Source organism: Panthera pardus, unplaced genomic scaffold (genome assembly GCF_024362965.1).
Source record: "Panthera pardus isolate Hobbes unplaced genomic scaffold, ASM2436296v1 HiC_scaffold_1, whole genome shotgun sequence".
Taxonomy (NCBI): Eukaryota; Metazoa; Chordata; class Mammalia; order Carnivora; family Felidae; genus Panthera; species Panthera pardus.
Window position 1 is genome coordinate 79969534 of NW_026526654.1, and position 25728 is coordinate 79995261.

Sequence of the window (25728 nt, forward strand, 5' to 3'; positions counted from 1 at the left end):
AGCATCGCTGATTAAACCCTCAAAATGACCATCTGTTCCTGGTGCCACGTGGTTCAGACCCCCTGATCCGGCATTTCGAGGAGTGTGGTCTGAGCCCAGCAACGCTGAAGTGGAGAAACACATACGTTACCTTCTCCACCCATAAGCACAGTTCGAACGTGGTAGAAAATGTAACTGACGGCACAAGTAAATTTTGAAGGATAGCGAAAGTCTTGCAAGGCATGTTTTCAGAAAGGGTGGGGAAATCACCACCCTATTTTGACCAGACAGGCAGAGCTTTGTGTGGGAGGGTGGGGCTACGAGAAACTGTCTGAATGATGGGAGGGGACAGTTTAACAAGCTGGTGGTGAGAGCAGTTCCAAATGCAAGGCTCAGCTAAGAAGCCAGAGAAAGAATAATGATCTTTGCAGATGGTCATGGTGGGTGAGGTCACTCTGAGAAGCCCAGGGAAATAGGGGTGGAGGGTCAGGATTCTGATCCTCACAGTGTTAGTTACAGAGAAACCCAAGCTCCTGTCAGCCCTCGCTCCACCCAGTACTGGCCACAGCGATCCGCTCTGGTGTCTGAGCGATTCCCTTCTCATTTACAAGGGTACAGGTGACACTGTATGATCTGCTATCTACAGAAGGAAGGTTGTTTCATGACCTCAAAGGAGATTCTGTAGATGAAAGGGTTCTTTATTCCCAGGGTGCCCATTTTATGATGCTCAGGGTTCCGGAAGTATAAGGATCACACAAAGGGGCAGGAGGTCTCCTCTCAGCTCTTCCCTCTTAAAGAAACACACAAGCCACCTTCTAGCTACTGTGGAAGCAGGCTAGACTTTAGCTTTGGGTTAAGGACATACCAGCGTTGTCCTGCTCTTTAAGTGGCCATTTGCAAACTCCAGGAATGTGCCGGTGGTTTTCTTGTGCCTTATCCAAATGCCACTTAGGTCCTTCTGGATAAATACAGGATGGGTGGCAACGGTAGTCTGCCTACTACTCCACCCTACCTCAAATTTTATTTTCCAGCTTCTTTGCTCTTCAAAAGAACTTTTTCTTATATCCTTTATAACTTTTTTTTAAATTCACTTGGTCTATAAATTGTTATACCCTCATCTTTATATATCACTTTCATGTATATAATTTAAATTTTGTGTTCATTACAGCAATGCGCAGCAGAAGAGTAAGGGAAGAAGACGTGGACATGGGCCTTCTTTTAGACTTTTGGATACGATTTCGGGCTATTTCTGATAGTAAGAAACGGATTAGCAAGAAGGCTAAATCTGGAATGAACATAGTAATACTCTCTCCTTTGGCTTTATACCTACACATACAGATGAGGACACTGAAATTTATGGGGATCCAATAGCTAGGACACGGCAGAGTGATGACAACAATAATGAAGATAATTGCTGGTTATGTGATAGAGCCAAGATTGGAACTCAGATCTGATGCTAGTCATGTCCAACAGAAGTATAACACAAGCCACATATGCAATTTAAAATTTTCTAGTATGTACATTTGCAATAACAAAACAGATGAGATTAAATTTAATATATTCTATTTAGCCTAATATACCCCAAATATGATCATTTTAATATGTAATATATGTATGTGTGTATATATAATTATTAGTGGGACACTTAATTTTTTTTTCATTAAATATTTGAAATCTGGTGTATATTTTACAGCATATTTCAATTTGGACAACCACATTCCATGGGCTCAATAGCTACTCATGGCTAGTGGGTCCTTTAGCAGACAGTGCCACTCTAGGGGGTTCTCAACTATTTTTGGGCCCTTTTGGTCATCCAGCAGAGCCAATGGGTTCCTTCTCAGAATGTAAATGAGAGAAAATCCATGAGATTACAATGGAAACCAGTTATTTTGAAATACAGTTACCAAATTACCTTAAAAACCACAAAACTGTGGTATTGTAGATAATGCATTTCATAGACAGATACCATATGTTTTCACTCTTATGTGGATCCTGAGAAACTTAACAGAAGTCCATGGGGGAGGGGAAGAAAAGGAAAAAAAAAAAAAAAAAAAGGTTAGAGAGGGAGAGAGCCAAAGCATAAGAGACTCTTAAAAAACTGAGAACAAACTGAGGGTTGATGGGGGGTGGGAGGGAGGGGAGGGTGGGTGATGGGTATTGAGGAGGGCACCTTTCGGGATGAGCACTGGGTGTTGTATGGAAACCAATTTGACGATAAATTTCATATTTAAAAAAATAAAAAATAAAACAAGAAGAAATAAAAAAATAAAAAAATAAAAAATTACAAAAAGCAAAAAAAAGATAATGCATTTCTTTAATAACACCTAACATAACCTAGAGATAAGCCTAATAATTATAATAATCTTTAAATAAAATAAAAACATAACCAATATTGAAATCTGACTAAAGCAACTGTAGCGTAACAGAACAAATCTGTGAGTTCAATTGGTAGTGAAGTCAAAGGTACCACTAATACTATTTTTGTGGCCTATATTTGTACTTGAAGAAGATAGTAAGTTTCAGGTCAAGGTTAATGAGAAGCAAAATGTACTTTTTTGCCCTCTTAGCCCTGGGATCCCCACAATCCTACCTGTGGATCTGCTCGAAAGCATGCCCTCTAACCACTCATCTCTATTCTTCCCATGCACCACTCCTTCCAGGAGAGCTCAGTTTCAGGTGATTCTTGAAGACGGTCATAAATAATTGCTGCAAATTTGAGAAGCTTCTCATGCTTTTTCTCCCCATTTTCTTGATTCTACTTCTTTCCTTTCTCTTACTCTTTCTGCCGTCCCCACCATGCTCTTCAGTCTCTTATCTTACTCGATTGGGCATTCAATAAATGGTCACATAGATCACAACGAATTTCCCAGAAGCTACAGGTGCAATACTCACCAAATAATTTGTTGCTGGGCTCTAGAACACCAGCTAATTACATGGGGCAGCTGGCTGGCTTAGTCAGTTAAGTGTCTGACTCTTAATATCCGCTCAGTTCATGATCTCATGGTCGTGAGATCGCACCGGGCTCTGCATTGAGCATGGAGCCTGCTTGAAATTCTCTCTCTCCTTTTCTCTCTCTCTCTCTCTCTCTCTCTCTCTCTGCCCCTTGCTTTCTTGTGCTCTCTCTCTCAAAATAAAGAAATCAACTTAAAACAATATTTTTTTAAAAAAAAGAATACTAGCTAATTACAATCCTTACACTCTGACAAGTACCTGCAATATAACTCACATTTGTGTATGATCTAAATTGCATGCTTGAGAATATGGAAAATGTCATCCTCACAGGTTCAATAATGTCTCCTCTCCAAAGCTTATATGTATTGATAAGTTGATCAATGATATCCTAAATTCTTTTACTATCCAAATGGAAAGGAGGTAAGTTATGTTATTACATACACTTAAAAAAGTACTCTGATTTTCTTTTTAGAGAGAGAGATAAAGAGAGAGAGTGCATGAGTGGGAGAGAGGGCCAGACGGCGAGAGAGAGAGAGACAGAGAGACAGAGAGAGAACCCCAAGCAGGCTCCATGCTCAGTGCAGAGCCCAATGGAGGCTCGTCCCACAACCCTGGGATCACGCCCTGAGCCAAAACCAAGAGTTGGACACTCGGGGTGCCTGGGTGGCTCAGTTGGTTAAGCGTCCAACTCTTGGTTTCAGCTCAGGTCATGATCTCATGGTTCATGGGTTCGAGCCCCACGTCGGGCTCTGTGCTGACAGCATGGAGCCTGCCTGGGATTCTGTCTCCCTCTCTCTCTGCCCCTCCCCTGCTCTCTGTCTCTCTCTCTCTCAAAAATAAATAAATAAACATTAAAAAAAAAGTTAAAAAAAAAAAAGAGTTGGACACTCAACTGACTGGGCCACCCAGGTGCCCCAATAGTATTCTGATATTAACAGCTAATTTAATCTTTAAGATTTCACTTTGCTTTGAGGCATGGAACTCATTTGGTGGATCAAACCAGCATATTTTTCTAATAGAACCAGAAGGAACACATCAGTGTGCATCATATGGGGTGAGCACAGTTTCATAAAACTTGTGATATATATATATATATATATGTGTGTGTGTGTGTGTGTGTATATATATATATTGAATACATATATACATGTATATGAATAAATATACATATACATGTATATGAAGACATATGCATCATATGAATGAAAATGTACACATATGTGAATGCTGGGTTGTGATACAAAATATCTATTTTATTGTAAGTCACGGTCAGAAAAGCTTGAAAATCTTATTTATATGCTGCTGATGGGAATGTAAAACAGTTTAGTTGCTACGGAAAAGTCGGACAGTTTCTCAAAAAATTAAACACAGATTACCACATCAGCCCGTAATTCCACTCTTGGGTTACAGATATACGCACATCCGTGTTCATAGAGGCACTATTCACTATGACCAAAAGGTGGGGACAGCCCAAAAAGTCCACCAATGGGTGAAGGAATAAATATACAAATTGTGGTAGGGCCACACAATGGAATATTCAGCCATAAGAAGGAATGAAATACTTACTGATCCATGCTACACGGACACACATTGAAAACATCATGCTAAGTGAAAGGAGCCTGACATAGAAGGTTGCATATTGTAGGATTGGATTTATAAAAATTATCCAAAATAGGAAAATCTCTAGCAACAGAATGCAGATTGACTACTGCCAGGGGGTACAGAAAGAAGGAAATGGGGAGAATCTGCTTAATGGTTCGGGATTTTACTGTGGAGTCAGAGAATGTCTTAGAAGTAGATAGAGGTGGTTGTCCAACACTGTGAATGTATTAAATGCCCCTGTATGTCACTTTACCATGGTTGATTTTGTTATGTGGATGTCACTTCAAGAAATTATTGAAAGAAAAAGAGAAAGTCCGAGTGCCCTAGCTCTAGAAGGCTTGTCATTAGGTCTGCTTGCCATTTGCATGGTGACTACTTGTGGTGCTGCTACATCTCCACCTAGTGGCCAAGGTGCCTTCTGTCTGGGCTCCAAGACAAAAAAAACGCCTGATTGCCACAAGAGCCACCTCACGTCAGAGGTAGTTCAACATCTGAAGCAAGTCAAGGCCAGCACCTTCAACTGGGGCGTCTACTTCACGAGTGTCCAAATGATGCACAGCGATAACCTCCAAGCACTTTGAACTTCGGGCAAGGAATGAGGATGGTTTCAGTCCTGGTCCTGAAATATTTCTCAAGAAGTCTCTCTGGGATTCATTTATCTGTCTTTAACCCAGGACCAGCATGCCCTACAGCGGGATGAGGGTTCATGTCAGATAGCGCGAGGTATACACCCAATGCTAGTTTCCTTCTTCTTCCTTCCTTGTTTCTGAAGATACTTCCAATGGACCAATGAACCCCAAACAAGAGGCTTCGTATCTCCAAGGGAGCTCTCCTGCCTCAGACTGGCAGTGGAAGAAACATAAAGACTGTGGGTGTCTGTAGCAAAGACACACGCATCTGGAGGGTGCAAGCATAGCACACAGAATGGAGACAACACAACACAAGGCCAGGAGACAAAAGCAGCAGGGACCTGGTGAGTACCAGGTACATGACAGAACGGGGAGAGAGAAAGGAAGGAGGGATCTAGCAGATATATTCTAGTTATTGCCACAAATGTTGCCCGAATGGAGGGGGAGAGACAGAGAGACAGAGACAGAGACAGATACCATCTGTATGTAAGTGGGCTCATAACATATTCTGTAAAAATTAAATGAAAAGCAGACTGAAGTGTTACATGTAATTACAAAAAAAAAACAAGAAAAGAAAAGACAGGCACAAAGTCATGTGCTTTTCAGATGAGAAGGCCAAAGGTTATAAGCAAGTCAAAAGGTAAAAGAAAGAACATGGATGGAAGGATCACAGAATTAATTAAAAATCAAATAGGGAGGGGGCACCTGGGTGGCTCAGTCGCATGAGCATTTGACTCTTGATTTCGGCTCAAGTCATGATCTCATGGTTCATGGGCCGGAGCCCCATATTGGGCTCTGTGCTGACAGTGCGGAGCCTGCTTGGGATTCTCTCTCTCCTCTGTCTGTGCCCCCCACCCACTGATCTTGATCTCTCCCTCTCTCCCTCTCTCTTGCTCTCTCTCTCAAAAGAAATAAATAAACATTAAAAAAAAATAAAATAAAATAAAATAGGGAGGAGAAATTACCAGAGCAAAATGTACTGCTCCCATGTCAGAATGTTCAGGATTTATAGACAATTACATGAAGTGGTGTAATTTGGCACTGGGCAACTGCAGGACACAAAATCAAAATACTCTTTTTACATACTTGTGGGAATGCTGACAAGTATGGGGTAGGTGATGAGCAGAAAAGAAAACCCTTCGGGCAGGTATGGGGAGCACAGGCCCCCTCCCCAGGTGAGCTCCCTTGCCCTGCAGCCTTGCTTCTTCCTCTCCACAGCCGTCCTGCTCCCCTCCTCCCATCCCATTCTCTGAGAAGTCTCTGCCTCCTAGATGGCAGTGGATGTGAGTTCTCCCATTTTTCTATCACCAAATCCCCAAGACCACCTTCCTGCCCTATTACAATGGAGGAAACAACTTTTCTGACGCCATCTCTGCTCCCTTCCCAGGACCTCACTCCTTTGGTCTCTTGTATCTTAACCTTTTCCTTTCTGAGATCTTTCGTTCAATACCTCTCATCTGAAAAGCAAAAAATAAACAAAACGAAACCCTTCCTTTTATTGCACAATTCCTTCTAATTTCTACCTTAGCTTCCCGACTTCCCAATCATAGCCTCGTGTCTCAACATAGTTGCCCTTATACGCAACCTCCCTCCATTCCCCCTCAGTCCGGTCCGGTCGGTCTCCCGTGGCCACACTCCTACTAAGGTGACCAACAGCCTCCAATGAGCCAGTGGACACTTCTTAATCCTTAATCCTCTGCAAATTGGATGCTGCAGAACTGCAACCTCCTTCTTGAAACTTCTCTTTGTTTTCATGACCTGGTAATCTCCTGGCTTCCCAGGTCTGGCACAGTCAGCCGTGCCTCCCCCTTCTCCCAATTCTCTAGCCACCTTGCCCTCCTCCAGCTCAGGGTGAGGAGTACTGTTCCACCTGGCCACGGGCTCTTCTCCATTCTCTTGCCCTCGCTAAATCCTGCTTGTTCTTCCATCCACCCAAGTAGCACATCTTCAGAGAAGGCTTCCCTTGACAACCTTGTCTAATTCCAGGTCCACTGTTAAAATTTCTTCCAGCTACTTTTACTTGTATTTACTTATCACACGCAGTTACACATTGTGTTAATTTTTGTCAATATGCTTTTCTCCGTCTTTGGACTATCATCTCCGCTGGGGCAGAGTCCGTCTTTATTGTGTTCAGCATTTTACTCCTTGTGTCTTAGGATACTGGGTAAATGCGGTCAACACAGCAATAATAGCACTCAGTATGTAATTTTTAAATGAACAGCCATTTGGGTAAATGAATGAATGAACAAATATTCTGACCAATGGCAGGGAGTCAGAGCACATTAGTGACTTTACCCTGGTTCCTTCAGGGCTTTAATCTTCTCCATGAAGAAGCTGTTAATAGTTTTTTAGGCTTTCCAATATCTGTTTGGACAAATCCCATTTGGGCCAAGAGAAGCATGAGGGAGAGTAAGCTGACAGCAAAGGGAGATGAAAAGCCAAGGGGGAAGTAAGCCAGATGACTCCCCATGTTCCCAGTGTTTCATTTCTTGTTTCCCATCTCTGACCATGTCAGGTGCAAATGGGGCCCTTTCCAAGCAGTGGACTATGGACCTGGGGGTTGCAGGAGCTGTATGTGTAGGAGAGGCAAAGCATGGGAAGTAAGGGGAAGGGAAGACAAAAAGAAGCTTTGAAGACAGAATCAAAGTCCAGTGGACCTGGTAGAGGTGGGTTTTGGAAGTCATCAAGCCAAATTTACTCATCATATAGATGAAAAAGTCAAGCCTAAGTTCAAAGGGAATCACCCAAGGTCTCCACTGGTGGGAGAACTGGCTGGACTGAACCCAGTGTCCTTTCGCATACCACCAATGCCTGCTAAGGTGGAGAGCCAGGGCACTGGCCCTCTTACTTCGTGCATGATAAGGGAGAGACTTCTCATTGGACTATTTCACACCCATCCTGTTCAAAGCAGGGTTTTTCTTGCATCTAGACTGCTTGCATCTAGGCCATAGATTGCTTGCATCTAGGCCAGAAGACTGCTTGCATCTAGGCCAGAAGACTGCTTGCATCTAGGCCATAACATCTCTAGTGAGATCCGAACACTCCTTTCTACTTAGGAATAATGGGAGATGCTAGAAAGTCCCAGGCAGATGTCTGACCAGGATTGAGTTTAATGTAAAGTTTTTAACCCTTATTGTTTGAACAATGCTGTTCAGAGCCCATTGATTTGAAAGGTGACCAAAGGGACAGAGAATTCCTGGCTGCACTTGGTCAGCTAGGCTGGGGAAGTCTATTCTTCCTAATCCCACTCACTCTCCAACCTGCTTCCTTCCAGCTTGTCGGGAAAAGTGCATTGTGACTACCAAGGCCCAAACCCCATGGAACCTTCTGAGCCTCCCCCAACATGCCTCCCGGCAGCATTGGGCACTGTTGGCCAAGTTGCCTTTTTTGACATTTTGGTTTCACTTGGCTTCTGTGGCATCAGCCTCCTCTGTTCTCTTCCTACCTCTGTGTTTGATCTTACTGCCTTAAAGTCTCCTCCTCCAGGAGGAGTAGCTCGTAAGAGTAGCTCAGAGTGCCACACTGAGCCCCTTTTCTTCTCATATATAAATATTGCCTACTAATTTCATTTAACCCTTAGCTTCAACTGTTGTGTGATGTTTCCTAATTTCTATAGGTCAGATCTTGCCGAGGTCCACATCCACATGTACCTCATTACGCCTTTCATGGTCTGTCTCCACCTAGATACCCTTCAGGTGCCCGAATCCGATGTGTCCAAATCTGAACTCACCACTGCCCTTTCTCAGTTTCCAGTTTCTCCACTATCACCTGAATGACACCACCATTTACCAATTCACTCAAGTTAGAAAGCCGAATTTTCACCACCACCCGCCCCCCTCCCATGTGCAAGGCCCCAGAAAGCCCTGCCAATTCTCTCCCTTAACTGTTTCTTACATCTGTCCGCTCATCTTCAATCCCACCGCCATTGTCTTAATTCAGGGACTTGTAATTCCTTGCCTGGCTCAAAGCTGTAGTCTTCTCTACGCACTGTATCTATGTACATGTAGTCTTTCTGCATACTGCTGCTAGATTGTTCAGTAGTTCTCGATCGCTCTGGGGACAGAGCTCAACCTTTAGCGGTCATCCTTGACCCTCTCCTACTTCTCCAACCTCATGCAACGTGTGCTTCAGCCAGATGCAACTGTCCATAAGTCCCCCAGACATCATGCAGCCCCGGGCTGGTATCCTCTGCACTGTGCATCCTGCTTGTTCTTCCCACTTTCCGCACCCGAACCCTCACCCACTCTCCTGAGAGGCTCTGAGGACTTCCCCAAAGTAAAATGCTCATCTGCCTCCAGGAGCACCTGTTACACAGTTGTGTAGTTATTAGGTGACTTGTCTGCCTCCCACTGAGGTGTGAGCTCCTTGAAGGCCATGGCAGGATGCGCCCCTCATCTCTGAGTTGCCAGCGTCTAGCATGGTGCCCAGAACATAATGGATTCTAAAAAGTGGCAGCTGAGCTTTATTTTTTGTGGGTGAGCCCACGAGTAATGGATATGATAACATCCCTCTCAATACGTTAAATGCACAAACTACATTCCTTTGCTGTTCACCTGTCAAGTGATTTTCTCTAGAAATCTACAGAAACAATAGAAAGGGAACAATTAATTATTTCATACAGGGTGATGGGCATTGAGGAGGGCACCTGTTGGGATGAGCACTGGGTGTCGTATGGAAACCGATTTAACAAATTTCGTATTAAAAAAATTGTTTCATACAAACCAAAGACTAAAAAAAAAAAAAATCACATGACAATTTGGAACAGCCTGTTTTCATTAATATTCGATCAGATGTAAATTCTAGAGATTAATTTTGAAATCTTCAGCCATCACCACAAAATGTCTTTAAATGCCACGGGCTCAACCCATACAAACAGCAAGGCAGAAGAAGAATGCGATTCGTGAAATCTTATAATGTTCTGCAAATACCTGTCAATGACAGGACTTAATTTTACTGGAACACACTTACCAGCTGATCATTCACAGAAGAGCAGTTCCAGCTGAGAAAGAGCACCACACGACTCACTGCGACTTTCTTTTCCACGAAGGAACCAAGAATTAATATACCTTCACCACGCGAAGGTCCACTAGGTGTTTGAATTTCACAGGTGCAGAAATTGAAGCATTTAAATAAGACGGTTATGGCCAAAGAATGAGTCCAAACACTGTTCTCATATTTGCAAACTTTCTTCTCAGGACCAACTGAAGTTATACTGGTGACATTTCAGAGTCTAACTATAAAGCAGTTACCGCTTTATTCATTTGCTCTTCTTGTCCCCCAAGTGTTCTGTTATTCTCTGAGGTCACTGGCATGTTGGTGGACAGCCACGGCCCCACTGGGCCGTTGGAACCACTCCAGCTGGACCAACAGCCCCGTCTCCCCAGCACAACTTCACCTTCACACACTCTGCTCCCCGCAGAGCGGCCTCTTAGAACCCGATACGTGGCAACACTTAGGAGCTTGAAAAACATTTGCTTGGTAACGGAAAGAAATTCCCAACATTTCTCAGGAAGCATAGTGCCCAGAGATAGGCTACCGGGAGCTCAAGTAAGGCTGACCGTGCTTGAAAGGAAGACTGACCTCAGGAAGTAACCACGCGCCAGATTTTGCTTATTAAATTGTCTGCCACCAATGGGAGTGCTCCCGCGGTAAACACAGGTGTGAGGAAACCCATAGAGAATCAGAGTTCTTACATCTCTAACTACTTTAGCCCTTACTCAATTCCTGTGCTTTATTCGGAGCACCTGTCGGAGTGATTGCTAATAACAGACTGCCTAAGAGACTACCAAGGGTTTTTAAATTAGGTAGATGAGGAACTCTCACACTCTCACACTTATGCATAAAAATGTAGGTCTCAGGTGCTGTCCTGATTCATTAAACAGACATATGTATGTTTATACATAATACACACACACACACACACACACACACACACACACCGGGACTAACTTTTCAGCCAGTTAAGAACATAGAATAAAAACACTTTTTTCTCATGTACTTTGAGTTAACAACAAAAACAGCAGCAATAACAACACAGGGCAAGTCTGGTGAAGAATCAATCTGGTTTTCTGTTACACTTTCTGAAACGCCAGCAATGAAGAATAAGTGCTATGGGGCGCCTGGGCGGCTCGGTCAGTGAAGTGTCTGCTTCGGCTCAGGTCATGATCTCACAGTTCGTGAGTTCGAGCCCCGCGTCAGGCTCCGTGCTGGCAGCTTGGAGCCCGGAGCCTGCTTTGGATTCTGTGTCTCCCTCTCTCTCTGCCTCTCTCCTGTGCTCTCTCTCTCTCAAAAATAAATAAATGTAAAAAAATTAAAAAAAAAAAGGATAAGCACTAGTTCCATTCCAGCCACAGGGGCCTCCTTGCCGTTCCTCGAAGAGGCCAAGCCCATGGCCTTTGCACATGCTCTTACTTCTGCCTTAACTCCTTCTCCCAAGATGTCCACGTGGTTTACTGCTTTTTTTTCTTCAAGTCTCTGCCTGTCATCAAGATCTTCCCTGAGCATCCCACACAAGGTAAGAGTTCATTCCCCTGTCCTGTATCCTCCTTTACTTGCTTTATTTTATTCGAAGCACGTGTCACTTTTTGAATAATACACATTTACATGCTCATCGTGTGTCTCTCATACCCACCAACATATAAGATCTGAGAGGGCAGGGATTATGTCTGTTTCATTCCCTACTTAAAAAAAATTTTTTTTTAAATGTTTATTTACTTTTGAGAGACAGAGAGAGATAGAACATGAGTGGGGGAGGGGCGGGGAGCGAGGGAGACACAGGATCCGAAGCAGGCTCCAGGCTCCGAGCTGTCAGCACAGAGCCCGATGCGGAGCTCAAACTCACAAGCTATGAGATCATGACCTGAGCCGAAGTCGGACGCTTAACCGACTGAGCCACCCAGGTGCCCCTGTTTTATTCCCTACTTTAATCCAAGTACCCAGAATAATGCTGGGTGCAACAAGATGGGTGTTCATGGAATGCTGAATGCAAAAGTAAACGAATGCATGAATATTGTTGCAGATTAACTTGCTGTATGCATGTCATGGACTATACGTGCCCAAAGAGGAAGCAAAGGTGTCAAATAATATATCCACATCAAAAAATGCTCACAACGGTACCTCTCTGCTCATGAACCTTGACAAGATATGGTCCATGCAAAATTAAAGGTCAGGTTTGACTGTTTCTGAAAGTATTTCATTTTCCCTATTGATGTCAGCATGCCGCCACAGATGTGAGGCCACCATCACCTTGGGGTCGGTAGCTCAGTGGTGGCCTACGTTGATATGCCTGCTGGCTGAGTTGCTCAATTTCCAATTCTCTGAATTTGATTGAACTCTTCGTACACTGACCAGAAAGTTCGGTGCGCTGACAGCCCAGAGATGGGGGGGGGGTGCCTTTTACTGAAATACCAGGTGTGATGGCCCGTGACAAACACAGGAGCTGAGTGGGGGAGAGCAGGTGGGCCCGGGCAGCAAGCGGAGAACTGGTTGTGAAAGCCAAGGATGCCTGAGGGAAGAAGAGAGGCTGCCGCAGAGCTGGTCTGGGTGCGTCCTGGCGGTGGGCCCACGCCACCTCAGGCTTCTGCCCTGGGCCTGCAAGGGCAGGTCTGGTCCCGTCTGAAGAATCTGAAGGCATCGCCTCTGAGCCACGGCGCTGTAAAGCACACACATTCTGTTTTGCGAATGGTGTTCCCTCCGGTTAGGCTGAAAACAATTTCATTTCCCCACATTACAAGTGAAACTCTTTAAACGGACTTGACCTTTCAAAAATCATCAGACAGACAACTTGAAAGGCCTTTTGTGATAAATGTGGCACAAGCAGAGAAACATTTAAGGCTCGGGCTAGTGATACAGAAGACGTAGCAGTGGGCAGCTCGACTCCTGTTAGTATTTCTAATTAGAGCTCTGCTTTCTGTATGATGGCTAGGCCTTTATGTGTAGCTAAGGGACATTATTGTTAGTTCTTGGACAACCACAGTATCGTTCTGATTTGTTAGACATTTTGATTATAATTTAGATGAAGACAGATGCATCATACCCACGACACTGGAGGATAGAGTGAAGTTGGGGGCAGGCATATACCTAATCAATGACAGCCAGGATCTCTCCTGGACATGACTAAAGAGCGGAATATGGGCCAAATCTCACATGTAGTATTTTATTTATTTTATTCAAATAAAGCGATTATAATTTATATTAATATTATTTATAATATTACCAATATTTTACTTTATTTATAACTGCAAACCTCTGTGCTTTGGCCACCCCTCCCCCCAAATAGGACGTCTCTCTTCTACGTTCATTCGCTTCAGAGCATATATCAGTTTATAATTATATATTTGTTCACTTGTTTATCAAAGCCTTCAAGGACATAATTTAAGCCTCAAAGAAGGTAGGGATAACATCTGCCTGTTTCCTTGCTGTGTTTCTGGTGTCTGTGCAACACCTACAATACACACAGGTGCTCAGACACATCTACACAATGAATAACTAGGCGAACGCATGTTCCAGACAAAGGATGGAGGAAAATGGGACTTACAAACAAGTCATTGAAAGGTCTGGCATTTCTCTTTGACTACAAGTTCAATGCCAGCTAACAATGCTGGGGCTATCAAAGGTAATCTAGATGTCTAGAACATGGGATGTGCCCATCCTGCCTGATTCTTTCTGTGGAGTCACCTGCCTGCTTCTGAGTATTCCTGTGTAAGAGGATATATGTTATGGACTGAATTATGCACCTCCTATTCCCATGTTGAAGCCCTAACCTCCAATACCTCAGGATGCCTACTGGATTTGGAGTAGGGTCTTTAAGGAGCTAATTAATTAAAATTTTTGTTTCTTACACTTATTTATTTTTGATAGAGACAGAGTAAGGGAGGGGCAGAGAGAGAAGGAGACACAGAATCTGAAGCAGGCTCCAGACTCTGAGCTGCCAGCACAGAGCCCAATGCAGGGCTTGAACTCACAAACCGCGAGATCATGACCTGAGCTGAAGTCGGACGCCCAACTGCCTGAGCCACCCAGGCGACCTGGAGCTAATTAATTTAAGTGGGATCACTAGTGCCTAATCCAATACAACTGGTGGTCTTTTAAGAAGAGATTAGGATACAGACACACAGAAAGAAAAGATGATTTGGACACACGGAAGGCAGCCATCTGCAAGCCAACGAGAGAGGCTTTAAAGAAGCCAGCCTTGTTCACACCTTGATCTTGGACTTCTAGCCTTCAGAACTCTGAGCCAACTTCTGTCATTTGCCCTGCCCTGTCTGCGGTACTTTATTAGAGAAGCCCCCGCAAACTAATACTTCTCAGGGACTGCCTAACCGAGTAAGGATGTATGATTTTAAAATGAGGGGAATTAAGAGGGCAATGAACACTTTCTTCAAATACCTAAGCAACTCTCACATAGAAGAAAATACAAAGGAAAATTTTCTGACAAAAAGAGACATCCAAAAAGGAATGAATGAGCACGCCAATATACAATTTACTTATTTACTGAATTTATTGTTTATTGGCTGACTCCTCTGGCAAGAGGTAAGCTCCACTAAGACAAGCACATAGTAGGTACTCAATAACTATGCTGAGTAAATGAATTTCTTCTGGAGGTTCTGAGTTTCCTGTCACTGAAGGTATCGGGACAGAGGCCAGACATACCCTCTATGAGGATACTACTGAAAAGTTTCTTGCAGAGGACACAGGGTCAGGCTACTCCAGGGCCCTTTTTCAAAGCTGAAATTTTATTAATCCGATTCTATTGCCGATGAGTGAAATACAGGTACTCCTCACAGTAAAGGTCCACCTTTAAACATCTGTCTCCACATACAGATTCTAGTCCAAGTATCAGGACCACACAACTTATATTTTACATTTCTTCAACCTGAAGGCGTTATCCACCCATGGTGTCGCCCAATGCAAGATAAAATATAAATTTTAAGTATAGTTACTAGAGATTGTTTTCCGAAAGCTCATTTGGTTGTTTTTTTCAAAGTAGAAAGACATTTTTGTTTCTTAAATCTGTTTAATTTAGAGCATGAGCTCCACCAGCAGAAGACTGTGGAATATTAATAAATGCCTAATGAAGATTAATAATATTACAAATTATCATCTTCTTCTTATCCTCCCAAGAGCAGCGGCAGATGGTGAATTCTGGCTGTGCCTGTGGCTGCCCATAGATCTTTCAAGAAGCCAGCATTCAAAGAACAGAGTGAAACTCACAAGAATCTCATGAATTTTGCCGTTGTTCCAAAGGTTCTTTTGGCACAGACTCTGCTCTAGCAGATGAGCCTGTATACTTTGAATCACAGTAATCCAGTTAAAAAAAAATAACCAGACAATCTCACAGAGATTGTGAAAAATGGACCCGTCCTTGAATACAAAGGAGGAGGGGGACAGGACACCCTCCTACTTCCATTCCACTGAGGAATCTAAGTCCTACCGTCAAGATCTTGGGCCTTTCGCGTAGCTCAGAAATACCGAGCATTATGATGTGCAGGTAATTGAAAAGCACAAACATTTTCAGTCAATAAGATTTTTGTTTCACAATTCATTTTGGCAGATGTTTAACATTTGCCTGTTCCCGTAAACTTTACTTCCAACTTGCTAAACGTCTGCCATGTGCCAAGACCAATACTGCATATAGAGCCAAGATGGCAACCTCTGCAACCCAACATACGTCTAGGTTTGTGGTACCTACGCTTTCATGTTTGTTTGTGTTCTAGCTGTACCTCCAAAATATTTATTTTCATAAGGAATCTTAACACGCTAAATGGAACCAAGGAAATGATTAACACTGAATTGCAACCACGTTAAAAAAAAAAAAAAAAGATCCTGTGAAGGAGACGGTCGAACATGTTTACAATCCCACGTAACAGTGATCGGTACTGAAAGTTAAACTGTATTGAAAGAATCCTACAAGTCAAATTTCCCACCTCACTCCCACAGCCCTCTGTGTCAGCATGAAGGCATTGGGAGAAGTGCACTGATGACAAAAGGGAGCCGATGAGAATCGGGCTGTCTGTTCCATCCCCGTCTTCATCATTGGAAAAGCAGAGCTTGTGCGAGGCAGCACTGGTTCCATATAAAATATTACTTGAGGCTCTGGGGCCTCAAGAAATGTTTGCTATTCTGTCCAGTGCTTCACAAACTGTTCCATGAATCAGTAAAAAAAAAAAAAAAAAATTGATGTTTTATTTACTTTTGAGAGAGAGAGAGAGAGAGAGAAAATGAATGTGTGGGGGAGGAGCAGAGAGAGAGAGGGAGACACAGAATCCCAAGCAGGCTCCAGGCTCCGAGCTGTCAGCACACAGCCCGATGCGGGGCTCGAACCCAAGAGCTATGAGATCGTGACCTGAGCTGAAGTCGGACGCTCAACCGACTGAGCCAGCCAGGCACCCCGATTGCTGTTTTCTTTGTTTTTTGTTTTTAAAACTTATTTATTTTTGAGAGAGAAAGAGGAGACAGAGCACAGAGCATGAGCAGGGGAGGGGCAGAGAGAGAGAGAGAGGGAGACACAGAATCCGAAGCAGGCTCCAGGCTCCGAGCCGTCAGCACAGAGCCCGATGCGGGGCTCGAACCCAAGAGCTATGAGATCGTGACCTGAGCTGAAGTTGGATGCTTAACCAACTAAGCCACCCAGGCGCCCCTCCATGAATCATTTTTTAAGTGGGGGCTGGAGGAAAGGGTTATCGTGGAATATTACAAAGCCTTGAGGCAGTGCTGGCATGGGGGAAACTGCACCAGATTTGGAATTGGAAGATCTGTGTTCCAGTCCAACCTCATCAATTAGCCAATTGGTGACCCTGAGCAAGTCATTTGATTTCCCCGTTCTTCAGGTTCCTGCTCATATAAACATAGGAACATTAATGATACCTGCCACTGGATGTGTTAATTAACTATGGGGGGGGGGGAGCCTTTCCACAATGTGTATGTCTATCGAATCACCACAACGCACACTTTAACCATTTTACAATTTTGCATGTCAATTATACCTCAGTAAAGCAGAAATTAAAAAATGCATACCACTTAGGACTGTAATAAAGATAGAAAGAGATAGCATATACGCATAGCATGTAATAGGCATCATAATAATATTCATAGCATAGTTATGCTACTAATTGTATTTTGAGATTGCTATGTGCCAGCACTTTTCACGCATCATCTTACTTGTTTCTTGTGATAACTCCATGAGTTTGGTATATTGTCCCTGTTTTATAGACGAAGAAACTGAAGTTTAGACAACCCAAGGTCACTCAGGTAATAAATGCTTGCTTGGCTGATGAGATGTAATTTTTATGAGCGTCTCATAGTTCTGTGACTGAACACAAATTGCACCTAACCTTAAAGGGAGGGAATATCTTATTTCAATCTAATAAGAGACCTAGGAACTTGCCCCTATTTTAGAGATGGGAAAACTGAGGTTCATCGAGGGTAAGTTATTGCCTAAGGTGGCATGGCTGTAAGTGAAACTGATGTCAAAGCAGGCACAGCTAAGCATGTAGCCTTCCTCTGACTTTGTGTTCTAAACTACTTAAACATTAGTTAACTGAAGGCAGGCAATTAAAAAAAAACTATAATAAAATGAAATAACAATAAACGTTAACATTTTCTCTTTTCTCATTCTTGCTTTTGCTTTTGGATACTTACTTAACATAACTGCTAAGCACTCAATCCAAAATCTAACCACGAGCATTTGATTTTCACTGACACAAATTTCTAACGGGAGTATTTGTTTCAAGATGTAATATACAGTTAACATCGGATCCTTAAAAGTAATTTTGGTCAAAACTAAATAATTGGTCTGGTCCTTACCCTGTCAACCAACTTTCTTTCCATTTTTCCCCAACAGGCAAATTTCTCCTACCCACCATCACCACAACCGCTGACCTCTCCCTGTCTTTATCCTGGCCACTCCCCTGAGGCCTCCCTCCCACACGGATCTACCAAGGTCACTGCCACCTCCAAACATCTGCTACATTCTTCTCCCTTTGCCTAAGATGTGGTCCTGTCCATCAGCTCCAATTCTGTCCACCACTTCGCATGGTGCTCAGGCCCTCCCATTCTTGACCACTCATGGCCTTCTCTGCTCTGGTCTCTTACTGTAGGTCACGACACCCCTATTCCACACGATACTTGATTATTAGCTTTCATGGTTCTAGATGTGTAGCCCATCTCTCCAGATGGACAATAATGCAATAATGTCCCTGGGGATAGGCCATCTTTACTGTTTTTCTCTATCATTCACAAGAAGCTGTCAATAGTTTTGTAACAATGAAGAGTGTATATATATATATATATATATATATATATATATATATATATTTATATGTACATGTATATATATGTGTGTGTATATATATATATATATTTTTTTAAAGGAAAACACCACAGAGTTTGTAAATGTTGCTAGAATCTCATTTCTTACATATTATGTTTCAAAAATTAACAGATAAAGAAAGATGGCTTGCTCTAACTTGGCACAGATCGTTGACTGTTTTATCATTTTTTACAGTCCAGAATTTAATACCTTAATAGTGTTATCTTAACAATGAAGTTTGATAAAAAGTGGCATGTGTAGTACTAAGGAAAGCAAGGTCAATTCTCTTGAAAATGAGGTAGATATTCATCAGCCTGTATTCATTCAACAGATAGCTGCTGAGCACCAATTAATTGTGTAACTCCGTGTTGGACCTTCCAGGTACAGTGAGACATGGACTTGAACCTCAATAGGCTTATCGTCTAGTAGCAACACAAATAGTAATAGTTCAAAATGATGGTGGCATAATGCAGGTTTCTGTAATAATTTCACTCATCAAATAGAATCAGGTTTATCACTAGACATTCTTCCTGTTTAATAGTGGTGGTTCATTATAGGTCTGATGCCACCCTTTAGGGGGCTTTTTCAAAATTTGTGGAGATGTTTTTGGTTATACCAGTGATGGGGGAGGGTGCTCCTGGCATCACGTGGGTGGGGGCAGAACTGTTCCATGTCCTTCAGTGTGTAGAGCTCTCCTGCACAATGAATTGTCTCATGTCCGACCTGACTTCCAACTGCTCCCCTTGACATCCTCATGGGTGAAAAACTCACTTGTAATGATCTTAGCCTGGAATCTAACGGTTGTACATATAAACAGCATTTTTGCATAGGTGAAATATCTTCTAAATTTTCGAGGAATGCAACTACTATGTGCGTTGAGGAAAGAGTATATTTTGTTGTGTTTGGAGCTTTTACCAGAACCGGTCATCGATTTGGAAAATCGTAACACTGAAGGCAACGCCACCACGCCTGGCCCCCACCCGCGCCAGCCTGCCTGGGGGGTCTGCACATTCGTGGTGGCTCTGTAACAGGTGCACACATCTGACTATTTCTCAACGTCTCCCATGTAACAGGGCATACGTTCAGAGAGGGGTTTATCACGGCTTACTTTCTTGACCTTTCTCTTTTATATTATAAGCACAAGATACAGATGCAGCTATTTAAATACAGATTTTTCATGGGGTGCCTAGATGGCTCAGTCGGAGGAGTGTCCGACTTTGGCTCAGGTCAGGACCTCACCACTCGTGGGTTCGAGCCCCGTGTCGGGCTCTGTGCTGACAGCTCGGAGCCTGGAGCCTGCTTCAGATTCTGGGTCTTCCTCTCTCTCTGCTTCCTCTCTCCTCCCCTGCTTGTGCTCTCTCTGTCTCAAAAATAAATAAACATCAAAAAAATTAAAAAAATATATATATATAAATAAATATTTTAAAAGTTACATGGAGAGATGAACATATTATCTTTGAATTTCACTTCAGGATAGTAAAGAAAATGTGGCAAAATATTTGTCATAAAAGGGAGAGTTGGGTCTAATGGGCTGAGAATCACTAGTTCTAGGCTTTTAAAGAAATTTAAAGACAAACTTCCCAACATTAGGAGGTGAAATTCCCCTTTTAAGTTTTTTCCCTTTTATATCTGCATTCCATGAAATCTTTCTATGGTCAGCTGTGCTTCCTCATCATGGACATTTTTAGCAGATATCACTTGATCTCTGAGTTCTTCCTGCAGTGAGTGGCACAGGTGTGGATTTAAGAAAAGAGAAGAAAGGCAGACATATGAGGAGAGAAAAATTTTACCATGAACTGTTACACTGAAGCCACTACAGTCAGCCTAAGAGGAATGAAAAATGCAGTTGAGAAGAGGAGTCAGAAAGTAAGATCTAATAATTTATACCATCAAGAAATATTTATTACAAAATGGGAACCCAAAGAAAGAGAAAATAAATCCCTGGCCCTAAGTGCTTGCAACAGAAATAAACATGCAAACACTCTATGCAGTTTCCTACACACCAGGAATGCCCTGACACAACACACATTGCATTTCACAGAGAAGCTATGCATGTTCCATGTAATTTCCAGGGGACGTCTGCTGGGGGTCTGCCAGGCAGACGGTTCGACTAGAGAAGTGATATAGGTTGAAACACGGAGAGAAAGAACAAGGCATAAGCAGCAAAGGAACTGATTCATTGAGAGGGAAAGGTAACATGGGGAACACAAGAAGGCTGTAACTGAATTGACTGATTCTGTATCAATATCAAAATTAAAGTCATGTATATATATATATATATATATATATATATATATATTCAGTCGGTAACTATAATATAGATTCATTTTGGACAGTTCAACAATTCTGCCTTTTAAGTTTATTTATTTATCAAAAAAATTTTACATTTATTTATTTTTGAGAGACAGAGAGACAGAGCCCAAGTGGGGGAGGGGCAGAGAGAGAAGGAGACACAGAATCTGAAGCAGGCTCCAGGTTCTGAGCTGTCAGCACAGAGCCCGACGTGGGGCTTGAACTCACAAACCATGAGATCACGACCTGAGCCGAAGTCAGACACTTAACCGACTGAGCCACCCAGACGATCCAAGTTTATTTATTTTTTGAGAGAGGGAGAGAGAGAGAGAGAGAGAACGAGTGGGGGAGGGGCAGAGAGAGAGAGAATCTCAAGCAGGTTCCACCCTGTTAATGCAGAGCCCCATTTGCGGCTTGAACCCACGAACCTTGAGATCATGACCTGGGCTGAAACCAAAAGTCTGACACTTAACTGACTGAGCCACCCAGGCGCCCCATGAAATTCTGTTTTTTAAAGCAATTTTATAATAAGTACAAATAAGGTCCTATGCATTCAAAATAGAAAACTCTTTGTTTTAAACAAATGATCTGCATGATGATTATTTTGGGTTACATGATTTTGGATTTTTGGATTCATACTTGATGTTAACATTGGAAAATTTAAGCAGGAAGTGAGCCATGTTGAAATGCATGGCACTTTAATAAGCCTAAATAAAATCACATGGCTTAGGCTATAAAATCTGGCAACTTAATAATTTGAACAAAAGCTACAGCTCAAAAAATTATCTTATTGGGAAAAAAAGAAAAATACTAATTCACAAAAATGGTTCTTTAATATATTACTAGCTAAGCAAGCATTTTACACACAAGCTAACCCTGACTATTTTGGGAGTAGGAAAGGATGTCTTTTTGGAGAGACTAAAACAATTTCGGCTTTTCCCTTTTTTTTTTTAAAGGTCTGAGTTTAAGAAAGCTGATCCACACTAGTTGGTTGTCATTTTTTAACCTTTGTTACCGCACTGATTTGGGCCGCTTCTAAGATCGAGAGCATCCTGGTCCGCTGTCCATTTCTGAAGTGAGACTTGAGGTCTCCTGTTGCTGCCAGGTGGAGTGACTCATCAAGCCTAATCTAGGCAACTAGGCCACCCCGTCCTGGCCCCTCTGTGACACTCCCTGATGTTCAGGCGACAAGATTTGATTTACTGTGTTCTTACAACTCAACTATGTTGCTCACATTCTAGAATATTCTGGGAAACAAAGCAACCTACAGGGGAGAACTTTTGTCATGCACAAATAAGGCAATCATCAAGGCCAGGAAGCATATTTTCCCCTGGCCTCTGATCTTGAAAGAATTTATTTTACATGATTAAGAATTTATCTCAAAATGCTCTCATGTCCTAGGTTGAATGAGGATGTCAGCACAGCCTTGGGAGTAGAGTGGCTCCCGTTAAGTGCTATGTTAGAGACAAGCCAGAAAGCTCTCTAGGATAGGTTTGCAACAGTGCACTTCTACCCTCTTTCCAAAGGAAACATAAAACGCACAAAATAATTGTCAGGAAGCAAAATACAGTCTAGGTATTCTGAAAAGAATAAAAGTAATGCTTTATCAGAAAATGGCTTCATCTATTTATTAAAACCGAATTATAAGAGATCATTATAACACCTGGTATGAGATAATGCATTACAGTTTAATGAGCGCATGACTATACATGATCTTGTTCAAGATTCACACTCTTGCAACGTTTTACGCAGAGAAACACGTAACTCGTTTTACAAAGTGGGAAACTGGGGCTCTGAAAAACCAGTTTCTCCTTACAAACGGTAGTAGAAAGAAGACAAAGGTGAAGTTCATTCCATATATTTGAAGGGCCAGTGACTTCCCATTAGCACTGCTCGCCTGTGACACGCTCCCATCCAACTGCCCATGGGGACACAATGGGCTCCAAGCAGCGACTCAGGCGAGCACATGCCTCCTGAGAGGCACGGTAGCAAGATGCCCCAGGGGGTAGGGTCCTATGGAGTCCTATGCCCAGCTGTGAATCCTGCTTTTTCACATTCTAGCCATGTGACTGGGAAAACAACTAAACCCCCCTGTGCCTCAGTTTTCTTTAAAGTGAGATACCATAATAACATCCATCTCAAAGAGTCACTATGACGATTGTATTATGTGGTAAAAACTCAAAAATCCCATCCGTCACTAGCATTTCTTTTTGCAAGTGCTAGAAAGCTCTCTCATCACCAAATATACCTCTAATATAAAAAATAAACCAACTCAGGACTCTTATGGCAGAGCCAAAAGAAGGAACAGGATCTGATTATAAATGTTGTTAAAAAGGTATGGGCATCTGCACAGATTACAGGATTTTACAGTGCTTCAAGAGTTTATGTTCGAGATGCAAGCTGAGACTCACAAGCAAGAAGAGATAGGTCCTCACCCAAGAAACGGGTTCCTACTAGAGAACAAGCTGGCAGAGGGAAGGTCCCCTGCTGGGGGAATGCCTGTTTGTCTTTACACCTTCTACAGCCCTTGGTTATCCGATCTAATTATTGTATTATCTGCTTGGGTAGATGTCTTAAAAAAAAAAACTAATTTGTTTTCCTGTTATTTCTTCACATTCTTTTAACAATGTGGATGGAACTAGAATGTATTATGCTAAGCGAAGTAAGTCAGAGAAAAACAAATACCATATGATTTCACTCAGATGTGGAATTTAAGAAACACAACACATGGACACAGGCGAAGGGAAGGAAAAATAAGATAAAAACAGAAAGGGAGACAAACCATAAGAGATTCTCAAATACAGAGAACAAACTGAGGGTTGCTGGAGGGGTGGTGGGTGGAGGGATGGGCTAAATGGGTGATGGGCATTAAGGAGGGCACTTGTTGGATGAGCACTGGGTGTTATATATAAGAATGAATCACTAAATTCTACTCCTGAAACCATTATTACACTATATGTTTACTAACTTGGATTTAAATAAAAAAATGTTTTTTAAAAGTCATGAAAGGTTTCAGACTCCAACTTCTGGGAATAATTCTCAAGACTGACTTTCTCATAATACATGGTAAGAAAAAAATCACTTATAATTCAACCTTTACATTTTTCTGTGTGTTTTATAAATACTGAAACATTCCATATACCATTAGGTTGTTGAAACATCAGCGTTCTCAGTACAGAGATTATATGAATTAATAAAATATACCTTTTGACTTGTGAAGTCTCTATCTTCTTCAGTGGCATTGGTTTGTAAAGATATGGGCAGTTACTTCTAGAGAAGCTTGGTAATTAGGGTCTAGTGCTAAAAAAGCTTATATAAATACTCATTCCCCCACACTGTAGATCACTCCACCACAACAGATGATAAGCATACATCTAGAAATCCCATCTTCTTCTAAGTGTGCGCCCTACATCTATGGAGAGAGCTCTTCGTGGCGAGAGTTCTCCTTGAAAGTTAGCCGTATCCTGCACGGGCTCTGCCCCTCATGCCAGCTTCCTGATCCGGAAGCCTGGGGCTCTGAAGTGTATCTAAAGTCCGTTTGTTTGACCCAGGGAAGAACAACCGTGAACACGGTCCAGGTCCTGAGAGCCCAGTTTCACATGAGGCTTTGTCACAAAGAATCCCACTGCTACACCTTGGACCCTGAACCTCAGCGTTGTGACTTCTGCTTAGGCTCGTATCATCCACTCTTGTCTCAGTGGTGCCAAACCACACTGCTGAGGCTGGGAGGGCAAGAAAACACTCCACTTCCCTGCCAAAACGAACCGAGCCACAGGATCTCGGTGAAGGAGGTGCAAAGCAAGTCAGGGGCACCCCAGGCCCCTTTCCTCACCCCCACCCCCAACCGCACTGAGGATATAAGATCCTTCCCAAAGCAAACGCGTGGCTCACACCTTTGGAAGAGTCGGATTCCTCTAGATCACTCCATGCTTCTGACTCTCCCAGGGATGAGGAGCTCCACATTCTGGAATCCACAACGCAGGGGATGCACAGATTTTGATCCAAATCAATCCCCAGGGACAGAGGGAACAGCCACAAGGAGCTTCTCTTCTCCCCAGCCGTGGCAGTGACACCTAGTGGCAGCCAGTAATAAAACCCCCAAGGGTAGAGAGATTGTTCCTGGATGCCACTGACCTGCTTAAGATCATCCAGCTTGTGAGTAGTGGAGGTGGATTTCCAAGTCCAAGTCTGTGAATCTGTGCTCCTTCCAATTCTTTACCTTTGCGATGCCTTTTTGTATTCTTACAGCATATACGTCTAACGATAATCCTGTGAGGTCGCGGTGATTTCGCCATAAAATGATGTTTTCGCGAAAAAGAAATCTCCTTAACTATATCACTTTTTTTTTTTTCCAGAAGATGATGTGGTAGTCAGAATTTCCAAAATTGGCCCCCAAGGCTGTCTGTTTAAACCCCAGAACTCATGAATGTGGTGGGGTATCACTCCCAGGATCATGTTATTATGGCTTATCATGTTATATGGCAGAAGTGACATTAAAATAGGGAGATTTATCCAACTGAGCCTGACCTAATCACGTGAGCCCTCTGAAGCAGAGCGCTTCCTCAGGCTGGTGGCAGAAGAAGAAAGCAGGGGGCTTCAGTGAGCCATTGCTAGCTTGAAGACGGAAGGGCCATGTGAAAAGGAAAAGCCTGTGAGGACATGGGGACCGCAGTTCTACAGCCGCAGGGACCTGGATTCTGCCCGAAGGAGCCTGAAAATGGATTCATCCCCAGGAGCCTCCAGGTAAGAGCCGGGCTCAGCCAAAACCTTGATTTTGGCCCGTGAGACCTTGAGCAGAGATCAAGCTTTCACCCACGCCCGACTCCTCACTCAAGGAACCTGTGAGATAATAAGCAGATGCTTGTAATTGCTAAGCTAGTGGCAGCTGGTCACACAATAATAGAAAACTAACACAGATGATTATACAGTTTGGGGGTTATCCCAAAGTGGAATCCTCAGAATTAG

At 42.8% G+C, this 25728-nt stretch overlaps 1 protein-coding gene across 5 annotated transcripts in view; it reads right to left on the minus strand.

Annotated features, from left to right (window-relative positions):
- FRY (FRY microtubule binding protein) overlaps positions 1–25728 on the minus strand; it is a 441494-nt gene that overhangs the window by 265578 nt on the left and 150188 nt on the right. Inside the window, exon 1 of one of the 5 annotated variants that reach the window (XM_053900513.1) lies at positions 14524–14528. The exons of the other annotated variants lie outside the window; for them this stretch is intronic. The gene's annotated coding sequence lies outside the window, so the exon portion shown is untranslated. Of the gene's footprint in view, positions 1–14523; positions 14529–25728 lie in introns of those variants that run through there. 5 annotated transcript variants of the gene reach the window in all.